General features: G+C 49.9%; 1 pseudogene; it reads left to right on the plus strand.

Moving 5' to 3' along the window:
• The first annotated feature begins 669 nt into the window (after positions 1-669).
• Positions 670-23,906, plus strand: LOC146209480 (uncharacterized; annotated as a pseudogene).
• Positions 23,907-25,730: the final 1,824 nt, after the last annotated feature.

A 25,730-nucleotide genomic window follows, 5' to 3' on the forward strand; every position in this document is an offset into this window, starting at 1 on the left:
ATCTTTACAGGTCTGGTTTGGCACTGTCTCCCGTCTGCGCATTTTTCGGTGAACAAGAAACATTAGATCACTTTTTATTGTTTTGCCGCCGCTTTACTACTCTGAGAAAGCAGTTGATGGAAAGGCCATTGCAACAGCTTGGCCTTAGTTTAAGCAGCCCGACATTGTTATCATTTGGCGCCACAATCCTTGGGCACAGTCACAGGTCTGTGTTTACCACCATGCAAAATTTTTTACTGGACTCAAATCGTTTGCCTTGCTAAATATTTAAACATCACTTGTACTAAAATTGTAGTGTAAATCTCCCGTGAGTGTTACCACTTTTCATTTTATATTTCACTTATTTCCCGTTTTGTTTCCTTTGCTCTACCCCTCAAATCTTTTTTTTTTTTATGCAAGTATATTAAAAAAAAATTCTTTGCTACCCAATTCTTGGCCGATCCCCCTCTGTGGGTAAGTGCCATAAGTTATTTGAACAACAACAACAACAACAACAACAACAACAACACGTCAACACCAAACAGCTCGGCTTTCCGTAGTTCAGTCCCCGCGATGGCGTCGCGCGGCCAGCTGCTTCCCTTACACCCGCGAAGTCCCAGGTTTGCGTGGCCTGCCTGGCGATTACCGGCACCGCGAGTGGTTCTGTCTCCTTGGCGCCATCGCTTCAGCATGGACGAGCGCTGGCTGTCGCTCATGTCAGGCATTAACACCAGAGGAATGGGAAGGAACAGGGCGCGTCGAAGCCTGACCATGCTCTTGCTTTTGGCCGCCATCTTCCTGTGCACCGGGTGCTCATTCGCCGTTATGATTACGTACGTACGCTCCCGTCAGGGCCGCGACGCGACGGTGTACGACGGCGAGACAGCCATGCAGCGGAGGACCAAGGCCATGCTGCACGTGGACAAGGCTGGCGCGGTCCCAGTGCCCCGCAGCACAAGAAAGCGCCGCAGAGAACCTGTGTTCGACCTCGGCGCCAAGCGCGCTCAAAAATATGCTCTCGACGCCGAAGGGAGAAACAGTACGGCACAGTTTCGCGCCGAGGAGACAAACCAAGGAGGCCAGCAAGGCAAGCATGACCGCGGCCAAGCCTCTGGCGCCTCCTTAACGACTACGACCAAGAGTGACACCAATGGCAGAGGGACATACGTGGCAAGCACTGACCTATCGGTTGGAGCCGCAGGAACGAGGGCTAGAAAAACTCCTTGCAGCACTGAAGCACAGCATATACGGAAGTCAAGTCACGCGGACTATTCGAAGGCAGACAAAGTTAAACAAGGAGTATAAAGTGAATAAATTCAATAAGACTAGACTGCGGCCTGTACATGAGTCTTCAGTTCTTCAAACTAAATCTGCTCTTCACTGACAATTGAGATTTGTTTTTGAACTGACGGAAAACAGGTGGTATTCTTCGTATTATAAAACCATTTTCTGGCTTCTGGTTTAGCCTCTAAACACAAATTTGTGGCCATCGAAAGGATTTTCAACTTTCGTCCAGTAACACTGAGGATTTTAGAATCAGCAGTGTAGTGTGGAAATTGGTACTGTTCTCGGTGCAGCGTTTGTACAAGTTTCTACTTTTCGTATTAGTGAAAGTGCACAAAAGAGAAAACCTGCTATGTTCTTCAGGGAACCCCATAGGGTTTATTTTGTCTTTACATGAGAGGCAGTACTATCTGTAATTTCAGATTCTAGATCGGTGGCTCTGTGCCTGTTTCTAGCAATCAGTAAAAAAACGAAATCAAAATTTTAGAGGCTCAACTACCCTTTACTGAGTTTCACGAGCGTGTGCATATCACCCTCAGCCGCAGTTATTCTTCCTACCTCGACACTCGGGGTCGCTTCCGCGCTTTGTAAGAATCTCAGCAATGTGCAATCCTGGCTACCCGCTGTTGATCTCGGAAGTCTGTCTGGCAACATTACAGTCTCTTTTCAAGGAAAGCTCCGCTATGCTAGGTAGAGCCGCCCGTCGCCTGACACTAAAAGACCGTCAAGTGACCGTGATTCAACTGACCTAACAAGGTGTGGGTGTCCACGACTTCGTGATGTCCACCTAAATGTACACCGCGCCTCCTTTTCCCAAAACCTAACTTAAACGCAGAGGAAGCGCTAGTGTACAAATAGCGCTGCGTAGTTAATTGTAGGCACATGTACCCTAGGACATGTTGTTGTTGTGGCTGTAGGAAGAAGGAAAAGAAACTGCACGGGCCTACTACTGGCTCTGTAGCTGAGCCACCTCCGCTGCCTCGTGCAGACAGAAGAGAAAATAGAGCAGAAAGAAAAGGAAGAGGGAAAGAAAGACGCTCGCCGCAACAACAGCCGTCGTCCACCACCGAAGTGGTGGCGGGTACAATGACGGCCTACAACAAATAAAAATTTGGTGGCAGGCTAGCCCCCGCCGCAAGCGATGGAGACCTACCTGTCCCAACCGGGACCTCTTTTACTCTTTCTGCTGTCACTCTAACCTTCCTTTCCTCAAGTCTGACAGATACTATGCCTTTCCTTTCTTATAACATACAATCCACCAGAAAACATGAAAACATTGCCTTGATCTGGTTAGGTGTAGTTCCACCATTCCGTGATAGTCATTCAAAAGTACAAGATGCCTGTCTTTCCACAAAACCTAATTGTGGTAAGACACCCAGCTACTGTGCCGGAGTACTCGGGTTCGAACTCGACCGCGGCGGCTCTGTTTTGATGGAGACAAAACGGAGAGTCATCTCTGCTATGTCAGTGCACGTTAAAGATCCCCAGGTGGTTCAAATTACTCCATAGCCCTCCACTACGGCTCCTCTTTCTCTCTTCACACTATCTCTCAACAGCACAAGGTGTGCGTTGTTGTTGTTGTGGCTATAGGAACAAGGAGGAGGAGGAGGAGGGAAAACTTTATTTAGCCCTATATTATTTGGCGTTTTTTGGACGTCTTCAGAGATGTCTGCTTGTTGTATCCACAAGAGTCTTCTCCGTCGACTTCGTCCACTTTTTCACAATGGTCGGTTGCCCTCAGTCCAGGGCTCCGCTGGCTGCTGCCGCCCGTTGGGCTCGCTGTACCAGACCTTGATGGTCTTCGCAGCGGTCGCTGGACAGCAGAGTCTTCCATTGCTCCGCACTCGGGTTTCGAATTTTGGGGACCACATCTATGTTTTGACATGCCCATGTGATGTGATATAGTGTTGGTTTTTCATCGCACCACGGACATCTGTCAGCATATATGGTAGGGTGCGTTTTGTTTAGTGTGTGTAGGTTTGGGTATGAACCCGTCTGTAATTGTCTCCATATGACAGTTTCCTCTCTGGCGAGAGAACTGTGCGGTGGGGGATATCGCATTCTTCCTCTATAGTTTTCTAGTATGGCCGAGTATGCCTTGGGTGCTGGCAAAAGTTCCGCGGACCCGTCGGATGCTCGGAAAGTAGTGTATGCTCGAACTATCCTGTCAGCCCATTGGTTCCCTGCCACCCCCATGTGCCCCGGCACCCATATAATTGTGTGTCTGGTCTTGTTTTCTTCGTGGTTTTTAATTCTGTCGCTCGCTTTGAGGAGTATACGGAGCGCGTGACGACCAATCCGACCATTCATGAAATTTCGACAGGCTGTTTGAGAGTCCGTGAGTATCATCAGCGACCGCCCAGCTCTATAGCCCTCCGCCACCGCTACAGAAATGGCTACTTCCTCGGCCTCTGCTACTGTGCAGTGTCGGATAGAGACGCTGGTCACTTCGCGTAGAGACGAATTGACCACCGTGGCCACTGCAATTTTGTTGTGTCCTCCTCTCGAGGACGCGTCTGCATACACAGTCGTGTCTTGAGGAGCGTATGTTTTTTGAATAAAATCGGCCCTTGCTTCTCTTCTACCTTGGTGGAGGTTAGGGTCCATGTTTCTCGGGATTGGAGCTACCTTGAGGGACTTGCGAAGTTCGTCGGGGATCGTTACCGTCCTCGCTATTTCTCGCATCTGCTCAAAGTATCCGAATCTCTGTAAGAGCGCTCTTCCATGCGTTGTCTGCAGCAGCCTGAGTTTTTGCGACTCAAGCTGCGCCTCGCGTAGTTCTTCAAATGTGTTTTGCAATCCAAGCGCCATGAGGTTTTCTGTAGACGTGTTGCCAAGGTAATCGGAGCGCCGTCTTATACGCTTTGCGTAGCAGGGCATCCGCTTGTATTTAACTCTTGTTGAGGCACTAGTAGGGCAGGCTGTACATAATTCGGCTCACTACCAGGTTTCTAACTAGTTTTAGTGTGTCCTCTTCGCGCATGCCATGCCGCCTGTTGGTGACGCGGGTGATCATGCGTGTCACTTGTAGCGTTGTTTTGAGCATGGTAAAAGTGTGACTACTGCGTTGGTTCGATTGAACCCACATACCTAATATTCTTATTGTTGTCTTTTCAGGGATGAGCTTTCCTTCCAGGTAGATGTTGAGTTTCAGGTTCTCACTGGTTGGGACGGTCCGGTTTTGTTTGCCTCTCCACACTCGAAGCAGTTCCGATTCCTCGGTCGAGCATGCGAGTCCTCTTTCTCCGAGATATTTCTGTACACAGGAGGCCGCTTCCTGTAGTTATTCTTCCTTCTCCCCAAGGGAACCGGTGTTCGTCCAGACTGTTATGTCGTCTGCATACATGGCGTGCCTGATGCCTTCGATCTTCTCTTGTTTTTGTGCTAGACCTATCATAGCTATATTGAAGAGGATAGGTCAGATGACTGATCCTTGTGGTGTTCCTTTGTTTGGAGCGTGAATTTTGTTCGATCGAAGGTCTCCCATGCCGATGGTGGCAGTTCTATCTGACAGGAAGGCTTTGACGTGCCCGTGGATTCTGCGTCCGCAGTCCAGGTCGTCTAGGCCTCTAAGGATCGCTTCGTGACTGACGTTATCAAATGCGCCCTTGATGTCAAGGGCCATTATGACATTTTCACCTGTTCGGGGTACATCGCGGAGCACATCTTCTTGTACTTGAAGCAGCACGTCCTGCGTCGAGATTTTTGCTCTGAAGCCGAACATGGTAGGGGGTACATGTTCATTATCTTCAATGAAATTTTGCAGTCTGAGCATCACCACCCGCTCGTAAAGCTTGCCGAGGCGCGACGTAAGCGAGATGGGCCTGAGATTTTCAATTTGGAGCTGTTTGCCAGGTTTAGGTATCATAATTCGGCGTGTTTCCAGTCTTTGGGAACCGTCTCCGCCTCACAGTGTTTGTTTAGAAAGCTTACGAGCTCTTGTATGAGGTCGTCACTCAGGTTTCGGATCAGGGCATTGTCGATTCTGTCGGCTCCTGCTGCCGTGTTTCTGGTCGTATTCCTTATGGCCGCATAAACTTCTACAATTATTGGGCGGTCGAGTCTCTCGTTTTCGGCTCCGCGATAGGTTCCTTGGTATCGTGAAGGGTTGCGATCACCGAAACATTTTTTTCGTGCCTTCTCTAAAAGGTCGGTGTCCGAACCCTCGAAGGAGTGGATGAATCTGTGGATGCTTTTATTGTTTTCTGATTTTGTTTTGGTCGGATCGATTAGTGCTCTTAGGAGATTCCAGGCTCTGGCCGTACCTAAGGTTCCCTTAAGCTAGTCGCTGAATTGTTCCCAATTTTGTCTCGCGAGTTGCGCTGCGTATTCTTCAGCTTTTGCTGTAACATCTCCTATCTTTAGTTTTAGTTTCCTGTTGTGTTTTTGCTTCCGCCATCTGTTGGTGAGACTGCGCCTGGCTTCCCACAGTCGCAGGTGGTGCCCGTCTATTTCGAGCGTTGTTGTTGTTCGTCTTACACTTTTTGTGCATTTGTCTCGAGTTTCTGTCAACATGCCGCTCCAGTCTTCTAGTGATTGAATGCCGCCTTCAGATTTTTTGCAAGCCGCGCGGAACGCGTTCCAGTCCGTGATGTTTGCTTGTCCGATCCGGCATCTTACCCTTTCCGATGCTATTCGCGTCCGGAGGATAAAGTGATCGCTACCTAGGTTTTCCATCATGTTTTCCCACTGTGATTCCTTGCTCTTCCTTACGAACGTGAGGTCCGGGCAAGTGTCCGTGCTCACACTATTACCGATTCTCGTGGGGGTCGCGGGATCTGTGATTAGCTTACAGCCAAAATATTCGGCTACGTCCGCTAATGTTCTTCCCTTGATATCCTGTTCCCGGTATCCCCTACTCGTGTCCATGGCGTTGAAATCTCCCACGATAATGAGAGCATTTTCTTTGGCCAGCTTGTGCGCTCCGTGGAAGAGTTCGAAAAATTTGGCTTTTCTTTGTCTTGGCGGGCTGTACACGTTCAGTACGAATGTGCTCCTTCCCTTTCGCTTTTTCGGAATGATCTCGACAAGCGCGTGCTCGATGTCCGTGTCGGCGATGGTATCGTGCCTGATTGCGGTGATGGCTTTGATGACTGGAACGGCTGCTTTACCTCCGTTTTGGCTCTCGTAAACGTCGTACCCCTGTAAAGAGGGCCTGGTTCCAGTCTCTTGGAGCGCAATCACATCGGGGGGTGTAAGCTGTGTGTTTGTGTATTGTTTTAGTAGGGCCTGTTTTTTGCGGTAGCCTCTGCAGTTCCATTGCCAAATTTCTAAGTTTTCTTGGTCTTGCTGACGCGTCTTGGTCATGTTTACGTGTTAGTGCTGTTCCCTTATTCGACAGCGAACGCCGTTAACGCTGGACGGTTGTACGCTCTTTCCCTAATGTTTTCGTTATGTCTTTGTTTTCGAAAAGCACTTTTGATTTCTGAGATCTGCCCCTGCAATTGTGCTTACATCTGTTGCATTTGAGATTCGATTTTCCGAATCATATCCTGCATCATCTGCTGCATCATCTGTTGCATTCGTGTTTCAAGTTCTCCATTGTTGGATGCTTGTGGCAGTTTTGGAAAGGCTCTAGTGATTTCAAGCTCCCACTGTTGTGCCTTTAGTGTTTTTGTTATTTCCTCGGCCTTGCGTTCGAGCTCATTTTGTTTGAATGAATGAATGAAAAACTTTATTTACACAAAGGGAATTCTCCCGGCGTTGGTGGGGCCCTCAGTCCAGGGCCCCAGTGGCGTTTGCCGTCTTGCGCGCTCTGTCAAATCAGCTTGAGCTGGTCGTCAGGCGTCGAGCAGGACAGCGCAGCCTCCCACTGCTCCGGTGTTGGTGTGGTGTTTATTGGTGCTGTGTTTTTTGACAGGCCCATGTAACATGGTAGAGTTTTTTTTATATGTTTTTTTTCCCTGCGAGACTTCTTTCGTGTGCCTCGGATCTTGCCTCTCTTCTGGCCTTGTGTATTTTCGGATGCATGTTTTTCGGAATCGGGTTGACCTTAATGATCTCTCTTATTTCTTTCGGCATGCTGCCCGTGCTGTTTATTTCTCTGCAAGCATCTCTCATGCCCAGTATATTTAGCGTGTTCCTTCCCGTTTGCGTCTGCATGAATCTTATTTTCTGCGCGAGAAGTTGGGCCTCGATGTGCTCTTGCGCTGTGTTGTTTATGCCCAGTTTATTGCATTTTTCGGTCGAGGTGTTGACCGGTAGTCCAAGAGCGCATTTGTAGGCTTTCCTCAGGATTACCTCCAGTTGATCTTTTTCCTGTTCGAACGGAATTTGGTAGGGGACGTCATATATAATTCGGCTTACAGCGAGGGCCTGTACTAGCCTATATGTGTCCTCCTCGGACATGCCTCGTCTTCTGTTGGAGATTCTTGCTATTATTCGCGTGATCTGCGCGGTGGTACTTGCTAGCTGCCTGATTGTTTGATCTAAACGGCAATTGCTTTGTATCCGCATGCCTAGGATTTTTATTTGCGATACTTCCGGGATCTTTTCCCCTATGTAGATGTGTATGGAGTTGTGCAGATCGTACCCTCTTCTGTGGACCTCAGATTTCTCCGGAGAACATTCAAGGCCGCAATGTCGAGCGTATGCGTTGACAGCGTCTGCTGCTCTCTGCAGGCAGTCTTGCTTTTCTCCTAAGGATCCCCTGGTCACCCAGATCGTGATGTCATCAGCATAGATAGCATGTCTGACTCCTTCAATTTCTTCGAGTTTTTTTGCTAAGCCGATCATAACAATGTTAAAGAGCATAGGGGTTATCACTGAGCCTTGCGGTGTTCCCTTTTTGGGGGTCGGGAAGGTGTCTGTCCTGATGCCGCCTATTCCAATGGTGGCGGTTCCGTTACTCAGGAAGGCTTTCACGTAGCTGTGTATTCTCTGCCCGCAATCTAAGTTGCAGAGCCCGTCTAGCACTGCCCTGTGACTGACATTGTCGAATGCCGCTTTGACGTCGAGCGCGAGCAAGATGTTTTCTCAGTATTTCGGGACCGTATTAAGCACCTCCTTCTTGATCTGCAGGAGGGTGTCCTTTGTTGATAGATGTTTTCGGAATCCAAAAATAGTATGCGGCATGAGGTCATTGTCCTCCAGGTGGGTCTGCAACCTCTGAAGCACAATTCTTTGGTATACCTTTCCCAAACATGACGTCAATGAAATGGGTCGTAGATTTTCTAGGCTGGGAGTTTTTCCGGATTTAGGAATCATTACAATTTCCGCATGAGACCAGTCTTTCGGGATGGTCCCCTGCTCCCAGTGTGTGTTGACGAAATCAGTCAATCTAGCTGTGGATTGAATTCTCGTCCAAGTTCCTAATCATGGCGTTGGTAATGCCATCCTTGCCTGGGGTGGTGTTTTTGTGGCAGACATAACAGCGTGTCTGACTTCTTCTATAGTAATGGGTTCGTCAAGAGTGGGATTTGCTTCTCCCGTGTATGGCGAGCTGTAGTCGGCGCCCGTTTCGTCACCGATGTATCGCTGCTTGATGTTCTCTAGCAGTTCCCGGTCTGTACCTTGGAATTGGTGCGCGATCCTTTGGATTGTCTTATGGTTTTCACATTTGGTCTTAGTTGGGTCTATGAGAGCCCTTAGCAATGTCCAAGTCTTGGCCAAACCTAGAGTTGCCTGTAGATCGTTGCATTTCTGGTCCCAGTCCCGTTTCGAGAGCTCCATCGCATATTCTTCGGCTTGTTTTGTGACCTCGGCGATCTTTAGCTTGAGCTTTCTGTTGTGCTTCTGCCTCTTCCATCTCTTTAGCAACCCCCTCTAGCATCCCAGAAGTATAAGAGATGTTTATCCACGTTGGGCGTTTTGTTGGTGAGAGTGACCTTCTTAGTGACTTTTTCCGAGTCGGATTTGATACCCTCTACCCAATCCTTAATGCCCTTGATCTCTGTATCCACGGACTCCGCCCTGGTCTTTCTATAGGCTTCCCACTGTGTGAGTCTAGCTTGGCCATAATTTTTCCTGATCGGAAGAGTTTCTATCTGGATGCGGTGGTCACTGCCTAGAGTCTCCCCGTCGTTTTCCCATCTTGCCTGCCTTATTCCTTTAACGAAAGCTAAGTCTGGGCACGAATCGCGGTTGATGCTATTACTCGCGTTGGCTGGGTGTGACTTGTGATTAGGCTGAGGCTTCTGCGATCAGCTTCTCTGGCTAGATCCTTGCCTTTCGGAGTTTCTCTGACATAGCTACAGCTTTTATGCCAGGCATTAAAGTCCCCAAGGATGAGAAGATCCCTCTTGCCTGCTGCTTGTTCTGCCTTGCCCAGCACGTAGCTGAAGCTAGCGTTCTTTTAGCTGGGCGGGCTGTATGCGTTAAGCAGGAAGGTGCTTTCTTGGCTTCTCTTTTGGGTAATGACTTCGATAAGAACGTGGTCAATGTCTGTTCCGTCGATGTCGTGTCTAGATTGCGGTGATAGTTTTTGCAACAAGTGTGGCGACCTTGCTTTCCCCCTGCCCCTCATATGTTGAGTAACCCGGGAGAGTAGGTGAGCAGCCGGTTTCCTGTAGTGCGATTATGTCTGGCGGTACTGTACAATGTGTGATATGTTGTTTAAGAAGACCCCGCTTTTTGCTGATCCCGCGGCAGTTCCATTGCCATATTTCAAGGGTTTCCAACTTGACCGAGCTCTTACGGTGCCTCGCCATGCTCGGTCAATGGCCTATCATAGGGTTTGCCGCAGGATTTCTTGCTCGTGAATTGTACTAGGCGTTCTCTATCTCTTTGCGCCTCTGCCTGGATGTTAGAACTGAGATTACTAAGATTAGCTAGTGAGTTGTTCATGGCTGCCATGGCAGTTGCGAATTCTTGCCGCCCTATGGTGGCTGGCTGAGTTTCATCTGTTCGCGCGTTCGTGTCGGTCTGCCCTGTTCTCTCGGCTTTGAGCTCTTCTATAAGGTCGTTTAGTTTCTGTCTCAGTTCAGCATTTTCCGCCCTGATGGTCTGAATGGTTTGTCTTAGTTCTTGCACGTTGTTAAGGCGTCCACTAGTGTTTTTACTGAATTGTGCCTGCGCGTTCGTGTTCTTTGGAATAGTGGGAGAAGTAGAGAAGCTGCGCTGCCCAGCTCAACTTACTCTGTTTCTCCTTTTTTATCTTCTTCTGCTGCTGCCCCTTTTTTGTTTCTGGTGGCTCCCTGGTCCTTCATCTCGAGCGCGACGCCGACCTGGACCTGGAGCGCGAAACCAACCTGGACATGGAAGGCGAGGTAGCGTCTGAGCTGAACCAGCGTTTCGAAGCCCGGTCGCGTCCGCCCGTGCCGCCATCGCCTTTGCTGCGCTGTCGGTTTCCACTTTCGTTCTGGTCCGTGGACTCCTCGGTTTTCTTAGGCGTTGCTTGCACTCCTTTGCCCCTGTGGGATGCGCTTCCTGCACAGCGCACTCCTGGGCTCTCACGAATGACCGTCCTCGATGACTGGTTCACCGCAGTTCGAGCACACAACGGTGTCAGGTGTCGGGCATACGTCCGCCCTATGCCCAGGCTTGAAGCACATATAGCAAACTTGGCGCGATGATCGGTAGAGGTAGCAACGCGTCTCACACCCGTAGTAATAAACGTGACGGGGAACGATCTTGCCTTCGAATGTTATGACGGCGCTTTGAGATTTTCCAAGCATTCGTGCATAAAGGATTTTCCCTCATTGGGTGCGTATCCTAAGATGGGACAGCAATTCAGTAGGTGTTGTACCGACATCCAGTCCGTGGATCACTCCTTTGCATGAATTGTCCGGCGTGGCAACGTAAGCCGTCACAGCGTAGTCTTTTGCACCGAAGCGTAGTCTCGGAATGTTCTGTACAACGTTGGCAGTCTCCTTGCTTGGCGTGCTGATTATGGCGATGTTAGATCCGTTGTGCAGCCGTATAAGTAGGCTGCCTTTGTTGCAGATGTCTGGGTTTCCACTTGCTTTAGTTATAGCCCGGGCCATCTGATGCGTGCTCAGCTGGCTGATGTCGAGCCCATTCTTTGGTTTAATAATGATTTTGAAGTCTGCTTTCGGCAGTGGAGGTAGTTTGCCCTTGCGAATAAGATTTTCCTTTTGTTTGGGCTGGCTCGGTGGTGGTTTGCCTGCCGCTTCGGTCCCGGTCTCCGGAACGGCAGTCAGCCTAGATTTGTGGTATTTTGCGAAGAACCATCCTCCTTTGTCGAGTGTCTTCTGTGTGTCGTTGGTAGCGTTCTCTTCGTGTTTTGTCTCTTGAGTCGGTGTCGTGGCTCCGGTCGATGCCGCTGCGTTGTCAGCAGCCATCCTTGGAGGCTCCCGCGTGAGCTTGAGCAGCGTTTCGTCGGGCCGATGGCCTGAAGCTGCTAGGCTTAGCGCGGCGTTCTCCGTTTTGGATCTGCGAACGGTCAGAAGATGGTGAAATCTGGACTTACTGATGAAAATCTGTTATCAGCAGATTCAGCTTGATTAGTGGAAGCCGATGGAGTATCCCACTTTCTGTAACGTTGATGTTTTCCGGGTAAAATACAGCGTCGAAGCAGGAGGTCATGTGGAGCGCGTCCGCTCCATCTGGCCCCCTAGCGGTGTCTCATTTTGTTTGAGTCGAGCGAGTTCAAGCTCGCTTCTGACTGCATCACTGCTCTCGTCTTTAGCTTCTTTGACAGGAATATTTTTGTTGTTTGTATTGTTTGTGTTACGACTATTTTCTACCGAGTGCGGTTCAATAGTAGATGCCCAGCTTACCTTGCTGCCGCCTTTCTGGGAAAGCTTCTTTTTCTGCTTTTCTTGTTTGTTCCCCTCCTGTGAACCGGCCGGCGACAGAGGTGGGAAGGAATTGGACCTTGATCGACTCCTCGAGGTCTCTTCTTCTGAGCTGAACCATCGCTTGCGTGGTCGCCCGCAATGGCCACTGCGCCCTCTTTCCCCGCTGGGTTTTGGTCGCTTTTTTCAGTGTCTCGGGGTACTCTTTGGATCCGGTGCGATGTGCCTCACCGCATATTAGGCACTTGAGCTCGCACACATGGTCTTTCGTCGGATTTTTAGCTCCGCACAGTCCGCACACAATAATGTCTGGTGTGGGGCACACGTCGGAGCGGTGTCCTTCCTGGAAACATACGTAGGCCACTTGCCTCGTGGGGCGGTACTGATAGCACGGTAGTTCACCTCCGTAGTATATACGAATTTCGGCAAGATCGGGCCGTCGAACGTGATCACTGCGGAAAAGAAAACGCACGGGCCTGCTACAGGCTCTGTAGCTGAGTCACCTCCGCTGCATTGATTGATTTACAGGAAGGGAAAGGCATGGTAGCTGTCTCACTTTGTTTCTGTGGACGCCTCAACCGTGCCGGAAGGAAAGGGAGGAAGGTGGGAGTGAAAGTGGAAAGAGAGAAAGAGGAGCCTAGTGGAGGGCTACGGAGCAATTTCGACAACCTGGGGATCTTTAACTTACTCCATAGCCCTCCACTACGGCTACTCTTTCTCTCTTTCTACTTTCACTCCCAACTTCCTCCCTTCCCTTACTGCGCGGTTGAAGTGTACACAAAAAATATCTTGCGGACAGAAGAGGCAAATTAGAAAAAAAAAGAAAAAGAAGAGGGAGAGAAAGACGAGTGCTTCAAAAACCGTCATTCACCACATAAGCGGTGGAGGGTGCAATGACGGCCTACAGCAATAAATATTTGATGGAAAGCTAGCCCCCGCCACAAGCGGCGTTGGCCTACCAGCCCCAGCCAAGTAGGGCCAGAAACAATCACCCTTCACCACCTCCCTCTCTTCTGTGCGCACGAGGAAGCGGAGGTGGCCCAGCTGGATTACCCGGGTTCGACTACCCCGGCGGGGCAGCTGAGCCACTGATTTATCTATTTATTTATAGGAAGGGAAAGACACAGTGTCTCACTTGTTTTCTGTGGACACCGCAAACGCGCCGTAACGGAAGGGAGGAAGGTGGGAGTGAAAGTGGAAAGAGATAAAGAGGAGCCGTAGTGGAGGGCTACGGAGTAATTTCGACCACCTGGGGATCTTTAACGTGCGAAAATATCTTGCGGACAGAAGAGGGAAAGTAGAACAGAAATAAAAAGAAAAGGGAGAGAAAGACGAGCGCTTCAAAAGCCGTCATTCACCACATAAGCGGTGGCGGGTGCAATGACGGCCTACAGCAATAAATATATGATGGAAAGCTAGCCCCCACCACAAGCGGCGGTGGCCTACCAGCCCCAGCCAAGTAGGGCCAGGAACAATCACCCTTCACCACCTCCTCTTCTGTCCGCACGAGGAAGCGGAGGTGCACCACCTCCCCCTCTTCTGTCCGCACGAGGAAGCGGAGGTGGCTCAGCTGTGTCCGGAGTTCCCGGGTTCGAACCCAACCTCGGCGGCTGCATTTCGATGGAGGCGAAACGAAGAGGCGTCCGTGTGCTGTTCGATGTCAGCGCACGTAAAGATCCCCAGGTGGTCGAAATTACTCCGTAGCCCTCCACTACCGCTCCTCTTTCTCTCTTTCCACTTTCACTCCCAACTTCCTCCTTTCCCTTACGGCGCGGTTGCGGTGTCCACAGAAAACAAGTGAGACAGTTACCGCGCCTTTCCCTTCCTATAAATAATAAATCAGGTGGCTCAGCTGAAGTAGTCGGGTTCGACTACTCTGCCGGAGTACCCGGGTTCGAACCCGACCTCAGCGGCTGCGTTTCGATGGAGGCGAAACGAAGAGGCGTCCGTGTGCTGTGCGATGTCAGCGCACGTTAAAGATCCCCAGGTGGTCGAACTCCGTAGCCCTCCACTACGGCTCCTCTTTATCTCTTTCCACTTTCACTCCCACCTTACTCCCTTCCCTTACGGCGCGGTTGCGGTGTCCACAGAAAACAAGTGAGACCGTTACCGAGCCTTTCCCTTCCTATAAATAAATAAATAAACAGTGGCTCAGCTGCCCCGCCGGGGTAGTGCAGTGGTAAGGCACCCGACTAGTGTGCCAGAGTACCCGGGTTCGAGGCCGACCTCGGCGGCTGCGTCTCAATGGAGGCAAAACGAAGAGGCGTCTGTATGCTGTGCGATGATCAGCGTACGTTAAAGATCCCCAGGTGGTCGAAATAGCTCCGTAGCCCTTCACTATGGCTCCTCTTTCTCTTTTTCTACTTTCACTCCCCCCTTCCTCCCTTCCCTTACGCCGTGGTTCCGGTCTCCACAGAAAACAAGTGAGACAGTTACCGCGCCTTTCCCTTCCTATAAATCAATGAATCAGGTGACTCAGCTGGGGCGTCCGTATGCTTTGCGATGTCAGCACACATTAACAGCAATCGCATGTACAGTATGCATTGCACATGTGGGTTGCGATGCGAGCATAATTATTTACATTATATTACAGGTACCAAGGGGGGTTAAAAACCATCCGGACACGTCCGTCCGACACGGCAACTAAAGGGCAAGACCATTGACGAATGAACTCTCGCTCTTAAAAGATCCCCAGGTGGTCGAAATACTCCGTAGCCCTCCACTCCGGCTCCTCTTTCTTTCTTTCCACTTTCACTCCCCCTTCCTGCCTTCCCTTACGGCGCGGTTCAGGTGTCCACAGACACAAGTGCGACAGATGCTGCGCATTTCCCTTGCTGTGAACCATATATTATTACTATTATTGAAAAGCTTTAAAGATTGAAGTTGCTATACAGTGCCGGTTCAGGTGTCCACAGGAAAAGTGTAACAGATACTGTGACGTTCCTTTCCTATCAACCAATTACAAGAAAAATTATGCAAAAACCGTGGATTGAAAAGGTAGTGCGACAGAGTCTATCGCGGCAACACTCCCAGCCTTCGCTCATTCACTAGGTTGAAGGCATGTTTAAACCACCACAATTTTGTAGCGATAGATTCACTAAGCGAAGTAGATCAAATGTCATTGTGTGCTCTTCCACCTGGTGGCTGGGGCGGCGGATAATTAATGCATCTTCACCAGTTTAATTTTGGAGGTCCGGGCCCCCATTCCAAAAAATAATAATAATAATAATATTAATTGGTTCAAGGCAGGGAAAGGCGCAGCATTTGTCACACTTGCTTTGTGGATACCTGAACCATGCCTTAAGGGAAAAGGAAGGTGGGAGTGAAAATGAAAAGAGAGTAAGGGGAGCCGCAGTGGAAGTCTACGGAATAATTTCGACCATGTGGGGATCTTTAACATGCGCTGACATCGCACAGCCACGGCCGCACTGGGTGCGCTTCCATCGAGCGGCCGTGGCACAGCACACGGACGCCTCTTCGTTCCGCCTCTATCGAAACCCAGCCGCCGCGGTCAAGATGGAACCCGGGAACACCGGCACAGTAGTGGGGCGTCTTACCCCGGCACCACCGCGGCGGGGCGCCCCCGTTCTTCAGGCTTGCCTTTCAAGATCGGGAGGAAGGTGGAGTCCTAAATGAACGGAAAATATAAAGCTTTATTTAATCAATCGCCATCTTGGATTTGGGGTTCAAACCTATGCCATCATTTCGGCCGGTGACGTCATAGAGACCTGCTTCACTTCGAATCGCCATATTGGACTATGATATCGTCATCGGCATTCACATTTTTCTACCATCTTGAATTTCTCGTGATTTGAGAATATTACGCGATGCGACTCACTCTGCGCACGGACATCAATTCGAGAAACATGAGAAGTAAAGCTAGCACTCCTTAGAGGAACACTTGTATGACAAGATAGTGTTTCACAAAGAGGCGATGTTTCCTTTTTTATTTTTCTCTTATATCCTGTCGAGCGATTACATCCCCGGTAAGCTTGCATGCAGCGTCTTGGAGTGTGATATGCCGGGTGCGCGTTCAGCAATTTTTAATTGGAGGTTTGCCATCCGGCATACGAAGCACCCATAATGCGTTCGGCTGAGCGCGCTCGTGTTCGATGCAATGTCAGGCACGCCGCGAAATCTAGCAGCACGAGGCCAACGGGAACTGAAGAGCAGACGACAAGGCTCGATTGGAAATGTCCGCACAAGTCACGTGTGGCGCTGCTGATGAACTGCATCCGTACCACAGAACTGCAAAAGGCTGGAAGCTGGTCGGGTGGAACACTCAAAATTGTTGCGGAGAACCAGTTCTGAATCAAACAAGGCTACAGTGTATTTACCCAAGAGCACAAATGAAGCGATGCAGTAGCTATTGTTGCAATGACATTACTAATGCATCTGTGAACACGTCCGATGACGTCAAAGTGGTGTTGATGGTAAAATGTCTGATAAGTGTACGAAAGACGCCAAAGTGAGCGGGCCGCTGTCGGTGACAGCGAGCGAGGCCGCACGGCCGAAAGAAGTTACGAATCTCACAAACCCCCCGAACAGCACATCGGTTTAACGAACGCGCTTGTGGAGCAACCACCACGGTTTCAACCGTCGCAGAAGAGGTGGGGGCGCTGAGGTCGACAGATCAAAGGGCATAGAGAAAGAGGTATTCCCCTCTCATAACGTTGTCGGCGTTCCTCGTATTCGCCAGTACGGAAGCAGCTTGCACTTTCTTTCGTTACTCCTGGCCGGACCTCATCCTTTCAGGCACACTAAAACCGCGAAGGATGCCTCTGGATTTCTGCAAGCTAGGACTAGGACATTGCAGACGATGAGCGACGACACTTCAGGTGAGGCTTTACTCAAAGCGTGAACGCATTCTTCCTGTGCCTGCTGCACCGGGCTAACAGAACGCTGCGATGCCGCTCGGTCAACCATCCACCGCCTATATCTTCTTCAGTTATCTCCTTCCATATAACATCAATCCTTGCCATGAATCTACTCGCTTGCGAGCTGTGGAGTAAAACACGCGCCTCACGTTTTTTTCAGAGGCGATTCGTTTGGAGAGCGGTGTCTACTTCGACAGCGAGAGCGGGTGTCAGGATACGATGCATCGCAGTACCGGCGCAGCATAAGGCTTCCAAAGCACCGTCGAGCGGCGCTGCTGCTCCTGACAGGGAGCGCCATCTCTGACAGGAAAATAGAAACTGGGGATAAACGCGGCGGCACCACCTAGGCATCCCGCGCAAGTTTTCTCCTTTCGCTCGCTCGCTTCTGCGCACGTGCCGACGTCTTGCGCTGCTTTGTCGCGCGGGCACTCACTGGACCAACACCTACTGGACGCCGCCGACTCGCTCGCTGCCTTCACGGCGTGCGCCGTGCGCTTTCTCACGCAAGAGCACGCGCATTGACGCGCCCCCGCAGGCGCACCGCGACATGCAAACCGCATTCCTTCTTGATTGGGCAACCTGATGCGTACTTCCATGAAGGATAGTTTAATATAAGCGGGAAACTTTTTATTCACGTCTGCACTGTAGAGCAGACGACAGACGGGGATGAGTAAATATTGATTGTGAATGTGTCCCACGTTAGCAAAAGGGTAGGAATACATCTCGAGGTAAGTCCGCTATGTAATTATATTGTCGTACATAATATCTTTAAAAACTGCTAAAGTATCATCAGTACTGTGGAATAAAGTGGCCCGCTCGTTGACCATCGTTTTGCCTGTAGCATGCGATCTATATACGGATTTGTTTTTTTATTATTACGACGTTAGCAAAGGAAATTTCGCAGTAGAAGAATAACTATATAGTTCGAAGGAGGTGTTTCATCAAATACAAGAACGCTAGCAATCTCATAAGCACATGCGTGCTCCGTGCGCTACACGCGATATAACCGGCTTGCTGGCTCGGAAGGCAGGTGAAATCCAAGCTTGTACTACTCAGTGTTTTATTTCGGTTCTTATTAAATGGTTGCGCTTCATTTATGATAATATTTGGTTTGCACTCACGAACTTTGTGACGCGAATGGGATGCTCCGTGCGAGTAGTGTTAGTCGAGCCATAGCTAGGATCACTTTTGTACTGCACTTCCGACATATCTTCGTTAATAATAATAATAATAATAACTGGTTCACTTATTGGCCAATTTGCGAAAATCTGTAAAAGCGTCTCAGCAAGGCATGTTTTCTAACGCCGCCCCCACCCCCGAAAAAAAAAAAAGGCCTCGTTCCTAGATATTTTCTTGGTCAATCTAAAAATGAAAAGGCAGCTGTGGACACTTAGGGCACATTCACACATCAGTCTCGATTGTGGACGTCACATCTGTTGATTTGCTTGCTCTCAGAGCACTCACAAAGCAGGGAGAGAGCACAAAAAATCGGCAAAACTAGACACGCGGGGAGCGACGAGCAGGATAATCTTCCATCCTCTTCACTTTTTATGCATGGTGTTTAACCACTGTACTTTTTTGATGGCTCTCCAAGCCGTCTTTGTCAACTGTCAACATTTTTGAGTTTACGAAGAAAGGGGAAATTGGCTCTTTTCGTTTCCACAAAGAACGCGAGACTTCTCAGAACGCTGTCATGGTGTTGGAAAAGAGGTCTTGCGGACACGCTTCCACAGGAATCTGCAAAGTTTCACACGTGAGCCTCGAATTTTGGTGCTTCGCCTACTATTGTGGCTTCCCATGACACAATGCTAGTTAGTACATCCGTTCCGCATCAGCGGAAGCGTTTTTGTATCGCCAAATAACCGCCAGACGCAACGCGATCGCCGCGCGTGCACAGGAATCTAGCGGAGCGTCTGCTCCGGCGAAGCCCCATCATTTCACATTTCGCCACCATGCCAGGAATGCGGCGCTGCCGTCGCGCGGCGAAACTTGAGCTTGGGCTCCCTATAGGATGAGGAGATGATGCAGCTACTCGCAATGTAATAACAATAATTCGTTCATAGGAAGTGAAAGGCGCCGTATCTTTAACACGTGGTTTCTGTGGACACCAGTACAGGGTCGTTAGGAACGGGAGAAGGTTGGAGTGAAAGTATAAAGAGAGAAATAGGAGCCATATTGGAGGTCGCAGGAGTAATGTTGGCCCCCCCGCGAATTTTTAAACACCGCACAGCACACGGACGTGTTCGTTTCGCCTCCATATAAAAGCAGCAACCGTTGGTCGGGATCAAACTCGGGTACTCCGGTACAGTAGCTGGGCATCTTACCACTTCACCAACGTGACGGGACCGATTCGTACTGTATGACTCCGTTTTGTATAAGGCACATCCTAATGCAGCCTTGGCGTCGCGATTGCGTGATCCTTGATTTCGCGTGAAACCACGTAAACCTACCTCCTCACCAGCACTGCCCTCATCCTCGTAGCCCTCCACTACGGCTCCTCTTTCTCTCTCTCTCCACTTTCGCTCCCACCTTCCTCCCTTCCCTTACGGCGCGGTTGAGGTGTCCACAGAAAACAAGTGAGACAGTTATCGCGCCTTTCCCTTCCTATAAATCAATCAGGTTCTAAACACAGGAGCTGCGTACGCGCAACAAAATAGGGCTGTAAATCCAGTCTGTAAATCTTATGTTGTTGTTGTGGCTGTAGGAAGAAGGAAAAGAAAATGCACTGGCCTAATACTGGCTCTGCAGCTGTCCGTGTGCTGTGCAATGTCAGCGCACGTTAAAGATCCCCAGGTGGTCGAACGCACTTCGTAGCCCTCCACTACAACTCCCCTTTCTCGCTTTCCACTTTTAACTCCCATCTCCTACCTTCTTTTACGGCGCGGTTCAGGTGTCCACAGAGCAAGTGTGACAGATACTGCACATTTCTCTTCTTCTGAACCAATTACAAACGTACATACAACGTTTCCTCAACTGTTGACACTGCGTAAGGTGGTGTTGTGGCTGTTGGAGGAAGGAAAAGAAAATGCACGGGCCTGCCACTGGCTCTGTAGCTGAGCCCCCTCAGCTGCCTCGTGCAGACAGAAGAGAAAATAGAGAAGAAAATGAAGAGGGAGAGAAAGGCGCGCGCCGCAACAACAGCCGTCGTCCACCACCGAAACGGTGGCGGGTGCAATGACGGCCGACAACACAAAAATTCTGTGGCAGGCTAGCACCCGCCGCAAGCGGCGGTGACCTACCTGACTCAGCCCCATCAGGGGAGTACCACTCCCTTCCACTGATTTATTTATTTATAGGAAGGGAAAGGCGCGGTAACTGTCTCACTTGTTTTGCTGTGGACACCACAACCGCGCCCTAAGGCAACACCACCTAGACGAACTTAAGGCCTCTGCGCTAAGAGCTGACGTCACAGCAACGTCACAAGGATGAGGCCGGTGTCGCGATGCGGCTCTGCTCGACCAACACCGCCTAGAATAGTAGTCTAGGTGGTGTTGGCTCAACCAACACCACCGCGCGCCAAAGAACGCCACGCGACTGGAGCGTTCCTGCCATCTGCAATTACACACTGGAACAGTCGCCAAGGAACGCCACGCGACAGGAGCGTTCCTGCCATCTGCAATTACACACTGAACGCTCTCCAAGGAACGCCACGCGACAGGAGCGTTCCTGCCACCTGCAATTACACACTGAACGCTCTCCAAGGAACGCCACGCGACTGGAGCGATGTTACGTCCAAACGCCAATGCTGTTGGGAGAACAGGACAACTAGCGTGACGTAGACGGCTGGGAGAAGTTCGTCTAGGTGGTGTTGGAGCAGGCCTTGTAAAAGTCGAGAAGGTGTTGCTCTGCTCCTCTGCCCTGGATGTCGCGACAGGGTGCGAGAAACCGGTCTGCTCCAAGCATGCCTTCCTTGAATTCCTAGAGGGGAATCCGGGAAGCCACTGCACGTGGCTCCGGCAGGAGCGGTTAGTCGCCTTTCGTGTCCGATGGTGTGCTCACGGCTTATTTGGCTGCCGTCTATTTCTTCTGTGCGCGAGTGCTGTGATGACACTTCGACGTTAACGCAAAAATGCCGAACAAATGTTGTGTGCCTCAGTGCCGAGGTAACTATAAAACGGGACCAAAGGTTCATGTGTTTAAGTTCCCGCAAGATAAAGTGCTGCAGCAATCGTGAATACGTGCCATTCCACGGAAAAAATTCGTCCCTTCTGAGCATTCCAGGGTAAGAGATGAAAATTTTTCCATTCGTTCTCTTTTGTAGCTTGAAACTGTAGCACCACCAAACTTTCAAAACGTTTTGGGTACCTTCTAAATGTGTATTTAATATTTGATCACGTGTTCTTATTTGTAGCAGGCTGTTACTTATATTAGACAAATATTTCTTTTTAGGTCTGTGAGCATCACTTCACAGACGAGGACATCGTACGAGAGGCGTCACATGTCGATGATGCTATAGGTCGAGTGACGACAGCAGAGTTGTCGCATCTGCGCCTTCGGTCAAGTGCAATTCCATCATTATTTCCAGGCTGCCCTAGTTACCTATCAAGCACAAATACTGCAAGAGAGGAGCCAGAGGCGAAGCGAACACGCCTGGAACCTGCTTCAATGCAAAGAGCAATTTCTGAGTCAATTCAGACATTTCGCAATGCCGAGGAAGCGGACAAAATCAACTCTTAAGGGATCTTGCTAGCGAAGTCAGAAGCCATGAGTCACAGTTCTGGCATATAATTGAGGCCAGTGAGCGTCTCATGTTGGTGCACATCTTAGAGGACGAAGCTCCGTGGATTAAATATTCAGTTGTAATAAAATCAGACCTCAGTATCACACTGTTCTTTGTGAAGAAGCCGCTCACAAGACTGGGCCCTGACTTGCCCATTCCGAGTGCAGCCAGAAGCAAAAGAGAAATAATAGAACTCCTCCAAAACGTTGAGAATTGGGACAAGAGTTTAAATTCAAATTCTGCCGATGCAAACGAAGACATTGGGCACACTATTCGTCTGCTGCTGAACAAGTTTTCCACGACACCAGCCGACGACAAAGCCAAAGCGCTAGAATTCCTGAGTGAGCAGCTGAACCTGCTTTTTTTGAAGAAGGACCGGAGACTATACTCCGTTGAATTCATGGTTTATTGCTGCATTTTTTTACGGTATCACCGCACGCATATCAGTACATCCGCAGCTATGGATATGTCACCCTGCCCCACCCTATGACCATTCGGTCGATATGTTCGTCATTCGGTATGAACCCAAGGCTGGAACATCATGGTCCTACATTCCTGAATTATGTTACAAAGAGGATCTCGGAACTCGATGATCGCCAGCGCTTCATTGCCTTGATGGTCGATGAAGTCCATATTAAACAATATTTTGATTACAAAGGGGGCAATATAACTGGTGCAGCACTGAATTCATCGGAAGTCGCTACCAGTGCTTTCGTCTTCATGGTACAGAGCATCGCATGCCCTTTCAAGGAAGTGGCCCACATCGTCCCAGTGCACAAAGCCGATGGGGAGTTTCTGCACAATTTACTGAAAGATGTGATATGTGGGCTAGAAAACATTGGCTACAGAGTTTTATGTGTAGTCAGTGACAATCATTCAGTGAACAGAAAGGCAATGTCTCAGTTTGCAACGCCAGCAACAAATGCAATTTTATATCCGCACCCCTCTGACCCATCAAGGCCTCTCTTTTTTGTAATTGATCCAGTGCATATACTCAAATGCGTCCGATATAATTGGCTCAACCAAAATAACGACCAACTATGCTTTCATTTTCCTGACTTCAATGAAAATTCCAACCAGCCTCCACGCATGCGCACAGCATAGTTTGCTACAATCAGAGAAGCTTACAAGCTAGAGAGTGATCAGCTTTTGAGGTACGGTTACTCGCTCTCTAGAAAAGCCTTGTACCCGTCTAGCCTTGAGCGGCAGAATGTAAAGTTCGCCTTGCAGATTTTTAATGACTCTCTGCCACCAGCGCTTCGTGCTCTTGGAGAAAGACACAACTTACTCTTTCCTGAAGATACAGCGAGTTTCATTGAAGTTATAGCGAAATGGTGGAAGGTTGTAAATGTTAAAGCCTCATGGAAAGGAAAACGACTGAATGACCGATTTCAAGAGCCAGTTTTTCCTTCGGAGGATGACATAAAGGTGGCTTTTCTCTACAAAATTTTGGACTGGCTTGATTCTTGGAAAGAGAAGAATCTGGACAGCGGGGTGCTCACAAAGGAGACTCATGCTTCTCTGCATCAAACAACCCATGCACTGGTGGAAGTGAGCAGGTATTGCTTCGATGAACTGCAGTTTTCATACGTCCTGCTCGGCAAATTCTAGACGGACAGCTTAGAAGACCGCTTCGGGAAATACAGGCAACTTGCTGGCTCCAAATATCATGTTTCTATTAGGCAAGTTTATGAGAGCGAAACTAAATTACTGCTGCAAAATACTTTGCCCACAATCGCAAGTGCTTGCGGAACGAATAGCTCCTTCGATGAGCAATGGGAAGATCTGCGAAAGCAGATAGAAAGACCGCATCCTAACTGCAGCGATGTAGTTACGAGAGATGCCTTGTCAAAAATAGAAGACATTATCCCCGTCCTGGTATACGTGGCAGGATATGCAGTCTACACGACTCTCAAGAAATTAAACTGCACGAAATGTCGGGCAGCATTGACAGTTGACAAGACTATCACTGTCTCTGCAGCTCAAAAATACTATCACTTGGTGAAAGATATAGACCGAGGTGGCCTCATTTTCCCAGCGTAGTTTGCTGTAAATCCTGTTACCCACACCTATGTTGTTGTTGAACAAGTGTCCGAGAAAGCGGAGTTCTTGAGGAGCCCGAACCAGCGCCGTCTAGTCACACTCACATTACAGCTGCTTGCAGATCAAGAGTCATCAGATTTTGACACCTGCGAAGATCGGCACACAGTTGAGCTTCTGTTGAAGCATGTGTTGTGGAGCAGTACAAACATTCTGCTCAAAAACTTCTGCCGAAAGCTCAACGATGATGTAGCCGATGCAAATGCGAAGGCTAAGGAAAGAAAAGCTGCAACGCTTTCAAGGAAGTGAAAAGTTGTTTGTTTGTTGCTGGTGACTTTTAAATGTATTGTAAGCACTGTGAGTGACCTTCATCTTCATCTCAGCGTAATCATCATCGGTCATCGGGTCGTGCGAAGAAGACGAAGTGTTGCTAAGCTGTGGCTTGTCGGCAGCTGCTGCTTCGGCCTACCTGAAGTAAAAAGGTGAATTTGCTGGTGCGTTCTTCTGCCTCACAAGTGGTGGAAGTGACTCCTGATCCCAGCGTCCTCAACGCGGCACCCCCTGGAGCTCCGTTCCGGTCGTGTTCTTGGCGGCACATCAACCGCCATGGCGCAGTCACATCCCCCTGCTCTCACCGTTCCGGCGCCTGTAGCTACCGATGGGCATCCCACGGCTGCCCATGCCACCTCTGCACCACTGACGTCCCAAGGTGCACTTGCTCAGCACCATTTGACCCACCCAACTTGGTCAGTTACCTCACGTCAGCGCGACCCTCCGGTTTTCGCCGGTCTCCGCGGTGACGACGTCGAAGACTGGCTACAGCAGTACGATCGGGTGAGCGCTTTTAACGGTTGGGACGCTTCTATGAAGCTACTCAACGTCTCATTCTACCTGAGTGACGTGGCTAAGACGTGGTTCCTCAACCATGAGGACGCCATTCCTGACTGGCCTCAATTCACGACACAGATCCGCCAGATATTTGGAACTGTTGGTGCTGGTCCGGCCTCTTTTCAAAAGAAGCTAGAGACCCGTGTGCAGCTTCCAGGAGAGACATACACATCCTACATTGAGGACGTACTCGCTCTTTGCCGGCGAGTTAACAATGGCATGGTCGAGGCTGAACGTGTCGGACATATTTTAAAAGGAATTGGCTCTTTTGCCTACGCAGCTCTAGCTGCCCAAAATCCCGTCACGGTGGCAGACATTCGTGCCACTTGCCAGCGACTTGACTATCTACAGTCGCGCCGCCTCAACAACACCTGGGATCCGAGCCACATTCCCGAAACTGATCTGCGCACCATCATACGATCTATAATACGGGAAGAGCTCCACAATGATATTTCGTCGGTTCCTGCCTTCTCACGCCCACCTGCTCAATCTACTGGGTTGCGTGGCATTATCAAGGAGGAGCTTACTTCACTCAATCGTCCCATGGCTACAGAACCACCAGCCCCTCCCTACGTTCCGACGTATGCTGAAGTCACTGCGGCTCCTCCTCCTTGTCCTCCTGTCCATCACGCGCCTGTCCCACCCAGCCTCGCCGCCCTGTCCCCGCGACCACCGGTGTATGGTAATTGGCGGCCTCTCCCACCTCGTCCAGTATGTTTCTACTGCGGAATCCGCGGCCATGTAACACGCGTTTGTCGCCGACGACTGCGAGATGAGCGTGCGAGCTATGGGTACGTTCGACGTGACGACGCCTACCAGCTTCCTCCTCGCCAGTACTACACCGATAATGACCTCCGTCCCTCTTCCTCCCCGTCGACTTCTCCTGACCGGTCTAGGACAGCACGGCCATCGCGTCGTCGCTCCCCGTCACCCTTTCGCCGGACTTCGTCGCCCCTTCGCCCTCCATCTTCAGCTTCTGCCCGCCAAACGGAAAACTAGCCTGTGCAGTTTCCGGAGGTAAAACTGCACCGCCTGTCGTCGCTCCAATTCCTCCTCTGCTCCCATCAAACATGTTGACTGTATTCCTTGAGGGACATGAACTGGAAGCTTTAATTGATACCGGCGCCGCTATTTCTATTATGAAACTTGACTTGTGTTTAAAACTGCGAAAAGTGCGCACACCTTATACCGGTCCTCCTTTACGTGCTGCAAATGGACAGAATATTAACCCTTGTGGAGCGTGTA

The sequence above is a fragment of the Amblyomma maculatum genome, chromosome 1 (genome assembly GCF_055883805.1).
Source record: "Amblyomma maculatum isolate TAMU_Amacu chromosome 1, ASM5588380v1, whole genome shotgun sequence".
NCBI classification, from domain to species: domain Eukaryota; kingdom Metazoa; phylum Arthropoda; class Arachnida; order Ixodida; family Ixodidae; genus Amblyomma; species Amblyomma maculatum.